The sequence below is a fragment of the Nematolebias whitei genome, chromosome 19 (assembly GCF_014905685.2).
Source record: "Nematolebias whitei isolate Nwh7 chromosome 19, NemWhi1, whole genome shotgun sequence".
Classification (NCBI taxonomy): domain Eukaryota; kingdom Metazoa; phylum Chordata; class Actinopteri; order Cyprinodontiformes; family Rivulidae; genus Nematolebias; species Nematolebias whitei.
This window is the reverse complement of record NC_056516.1, coordinates 20,954,176-20,959,408: the sequence shown is the minus strand read 5'-3', so window position 1 is coordinate 20,959,408 and position 5,233 is coordinate 20,954,176.

Below are 5,233 nucleotides of genomic sequence, written 5' to 3'. Positions count from 1 at the left end.
ATGTGAATATATATATATTTGGATATATATATATATATATATATATATATATATATATGGTGTGTGCGTGTGTATGTATGTATATATGTATGTATGTATACATACACACACACACACACACACACAATAAACTACTACTTACTACTTGTACCAATATTCCTATTGTGTGGCTTTTCACTTATTGTGGGTCTTCAGGGTACGGATCTCCCATGAAAAATAAGGGACTACTGTATTATTATAGATATTGCATGATATTGTGCATAGCAGTATTTTCAAAGTTCTACCAAAATGAGTTGATCTTAGCTTAAAACTTTATTATGATAAGTTGTGAGTAATATGCATTATTTTAGGAATGCTATCTTCAACTGGAATAAATGTTACCTCGCTTTAGCAGTCGACAAAAAGTCAATGCAAAATGACCACTAGGCAAACTCAATTTGTCCAGAAGATAAATGCCCCATTGCCTATGGAGCTGTTCTGCAGCCACTCAGGGTGGATGCTCGAGTATTAAGCCTGAACCATCTGCGAACAGTTTGCACAGTTTCTGTGTGGACTGTGGACCGCACGAGTCTGTGGGAACCTTTAGACGAGAGGTGACTATTGGCTAACAGCAAGATTGTTTCATGTCAAGAAACAGCACCACATATGTCATATTTGCTTTGAAAATGCTGATGGAAAAGTACAAAGAGGGTCAGAAAAAAAAAAAAGCATATGACAGGGTGCAGAGGAAGGAGGTGTGTTATTGCATGAGGAAATCTGGATTTGAAGAGACGTTAATCTGGTACAGGACATGTATGAAGACAGCAGGACAGTGGTGAGATACATTGTGGGAGTGACAGATAGCTTCAGTGTGGAGGTGGGGTTGCATCAAGGATTGGCTCCGAGCCCCTTCTTGTTTTCTCTGGTCATGGAAAGACTAATGGTTGAGGTCAGGAAGGAATCCCCTTGGACTATGATGTTTGCAGATTACATTGTGAGCTGTGGTGAGAACAGGTAACAGGTGGAAGAAAACTTAGAGATGGAGGCATGCACTTGAAAGAAGAGTAATGAAAGTAAGTCACATAAAGAAAGAGCACATTTGTGAGAATGAGAGGGAGGCACGTTGAACAATGATGCTACAAGAACCAGAGGCCACAAAGGTGCAGGATTTCAAGTACTTGGTGTCAATGGTACAGGAAAATGGGGCATTTGGTAAAGAGCTGAAAAAGAGAGTCTAGGCAAGATGGAGTGAATGGAGGAAAGTTTCAGGAGTGATTTGTAACAGAAGGGTTATAGCATAGGTCACAGGACAAGTTCACAAGACAGTGAAGAGACCATCTATGTTGTATAGTTTGGAGAATGTGGCACTGACAAAAAAGACAGGAGAACGACTTTATGTGACAGAAAATAAGACGTTGAGGTTCTCCTTAGGAGTGACAAGTATGGATAAGATTAGGAATGAGATTGTCAGAGGTACAGCACATATTGAACAACTGGGATATAAAGTTAGCGAGACCAGACTGAGATAGTGTGGACATGTCCAGATGGGGGACAGTGGGTATATTGGTAGAGGGATGTTAAATTTGCAGTTGCCAGGAAAAAAAAAAATCAAGAGGAATGCCAAAAAGGAGATATACAGTATGGGTACAGTTAGAGGGGACATGGAGGTAGTTGGAGTGAGGACAGTAGATGAAGGGGACACAGTCAAATGGAGGAGGATAACTCGCTGTAGCAAACCCTGAAGAGGGAAAAGCTGGAAGAAGATGCAAAGGCTTAATGTTATATTTTACTTTTGCATTTACCTGGAAAACTTTCAATGAAAGTTATAGAAATGGGATTTTATGCTATTGATGATAGCCATTATGACAATAAATAAATACATAAACAAATAAATAAACATAATTGGCAACTTGTTACATCTCTAGTTTCAGTAGTTTTCACCCCACAACTTTAATAGCAGGATGCTAAACCTCCCAATGAGACATTCTTGGGGAACTTGAGACAAACACAATGACCAACATATGTTTATTCTGTGGTAATTGAGGTTATAAAAGTTGGAACATCACAAAAGAAGCATATGACCTTTTTATTTTGTGAATAATTAGACAAAAAGCACCATGATAAATCTTGCAGCCTGCTGTGCAGCAGTGTTACTGACATGTTTCAGATCAATTTTGAGCAGACTGGATTTATTTTAAAATGCGCTGCTGGTGACAAAAGAGTTGGGGTTTGGAGAGTTGTCCGATCATTAACTCTGGTGTATTGGGTTGCTCTGGCAACAGCACTTTTTTTTTATTTTTTTTTATAAATGCACAATTTGTGGTTCAGTTAATATTTTCTATAAAGAGTGACCTTTTTTCCAAAAGATTATCTCTTCAAAATGTGATCAAGCCTGACTTCAATCTCTCAGATGCACCAGCAAGTCCCTCATGCAAACAGACAAATGCACTTTGCATTTATTGCCATATGTAAGATACATGCTCACATACTGTGAAACCAATAGGGAGAACAGCAGCCCAACCACCCCGTTTCCTGGTGAATTCTGCTGGCTGTGAAGTCAGTGTGCATTTATGATTGTAAGCATTTTGAGTGCAATTTTCAGATTTTTTTTTCTTGTCCTTTCAGCAAGTTTATATTTTGCACCTGCTGGGTGTATTTATTTAACATCACACTGTCTCAGTGTGCATATGCACACACCACCGCCTCTGTAAGACAGCTCAGCTCTGTGTTGAGGGAGCTGCAGAGCTTTGATATACCCTCAAAGCAGCATAAGGTGATAGTGTGGCTGTCAAGGGAGTCCAAAAAAGCCAGCAGCAGGCCTTCTTGGTAGCTGACGGTGTTGTTTGAGTACAACAAGAAGAGCCATTGCAGAGTGTTTTGGGGTGTGCTTACTCATGCACAAGTCACCCTGCGTGCTCTCGCAGCTACAACAGTCTCTACTATGTCAATAACAATGATAGCAGCCAAGATTTTAATGGGAATATAATCTCCTGTCTGTTCGTGCTTTCTTTGGCACTCAGCCTGCAGTATTTAGTTGCCTGCTGCAATTCAGTTAGAGGGCAGGTGAAGAAGGAAAAGCAAGCTGAAGGACATTTTGTTAGAGTAAAACTTAAGAAAAGACAAATAAAGTGATAACAAGTTGGATAAAAGGGGGCATGGAGGAAACCCGGACTATAACAGATTAAATCTTGCTCATCTCTGGGTGTCTCGATATTGCATTTCATTCCTTTCCAACCATTCTCCTCTTGCCTTCTCACTGATGCTTTTATTATGGTGTTGCACCATCCCGGTGTGACAGTCAGACTCACAACTACCACTGATCCTTTCAGTGGACTCAGTGTTGCCGAAGACGGTCTTTGCTGGGAGATAAGGAGTTCCTACAGAAGAGTGAGTGAAACAGAGTGGAAGTAAGATACAGAGAGATGAGACCAGTGATAAAGAAGGAGAGAGGAAAAAAACACTCTGCTGAACATCCCTTCCCAAGTCCTCCTGTGACAAATAATAGTGTTCTTAAGGTGGCATAGTTCCTGAATGTCAGAGTTTTTTTTAGTGTTTGCTGGCAGTTTTTAAACTTTTTTTCCTTTCTTTCTAGGAATTAAATTGTGTTATGGAAAATTAGAGACTGAGTAGGGGGAGTGGTGGCGCAGAGGTTAGAGAGGTGGGCTTGTGATCCGAAGATCGCCGGTTCACGCCCCGGCCCCGACAACATCAAAATTGTGGGTGGGGTAGGTGAAACACCCACACTTGCCCCCACCCTCATTCGCCCCACCCTGGGCCCATGAGCAAGGCCCTTAACCCCCACCATGTGCTCCCTAAACAGGTCTCTCTTGAAAATGAGTTCCCGTGGCTCAATGAGACTAACCTGGATAAATAAAGGCTAAATGAAAAAAAAAAAAAAAAAAAAAAAAAATATATATATATATATATATATATATATAGATGACAAGCATTATCTAAAATGGGTAAACTGCAAAAATGATGTTTGTATTTTGTATGAGGCCACCTTTATTTTAAGTGAAAGTTTAGTTATGTTGTTAAAGTCAATCCCCACCTCTCTTTCTCCAGGCACTGAATGATGTGCACACTGGTTAAAACTGACTTTATTGTAGCATGAATAACAAACCAGAAAGGAGAGTTTATTAAAAAGTGCAGAGCAAAAGTTTACAACACTGCATGCAGGGCTTAATTTGTAAATCTATCGATGCTGGAATGAAATAGCGGGTGGACCGGCTTGCAGAGAAGGGTCCTGGGGAAAGCGCATGCTCACAAGACAAGAACCTGACAAGTTCTTTAATCACATAAACATATATTGTGTTAGCAAATAATAGAGTCCTAACATTTATTAAACATTACTTCTGTATTTACCAAAACAAACAAAAAAAAACCATCAAAATTGTGCTTTGACAAACTCATCGATAAAACTAAAACATTTAGTCAACACAAAAAAGGAAAAGAGGGGCAGGTATTGCTCTCGCTTTGAGTTTATACTCTTTGTTGCAGGTGTTGTGGGTGACAAGTTTCCAGAGCATCATAAAAACAGCAGGGGAGGTGTCAGAGTTATTTATTTATCGTCTCAGCAACAGATGGGAGTGGCTCGGTTTTAGCATGGCTCCCAAAACAACATGGCAGTCATATTTGTTCATAACTTTATTTTTAGGAAGCCTGAGCGTTGCCAGATCCAAGCAAACAGTTGCCGAAACTCACCCTGATGAAATGAGTTCCAAGATCTTGTTCTGACAAGATTAGGTTCAAATTCAGCACTGAAAAAATGTCCTAAATTTAAAAAAAAAAAAAAAAAAAATATAAAGTGATAGACTGAAATAAAGTCATGATTTTGTGAAGAAATCTGTCAGGTTACAGAAGGTAGACGAGACAGAGAACTAGCATAAAGAGCTGAGGTGACTTGGTTTCTCCACCTGCAGTTTAATGGCAGACACAGACGCTGCAATGAGGGCTTTTCTAGTCCAGCTGCACCATGTCAGGTGCAGAAGCTGTGAAGGAACCGTCCTCTAATGGCAGACACATGCTTGTTTTTGTGGCTCTGTCTCACTCTGTGCTCACTCCAACTACTGTATCTCCATGTTCACTCTGACTGGACAAACTTGCATGGTTGTTTTAAAAAAAAGTGCTTTATGCCAATCCTGACACAACCCTCACCATGTATCCAGGCATGGGACCTGCACCAGAGATTCGCCCACTTGAGTTCACCAGTTATTGGGTTAAACACATGATTTGGATGTGTGCGTTTATATAT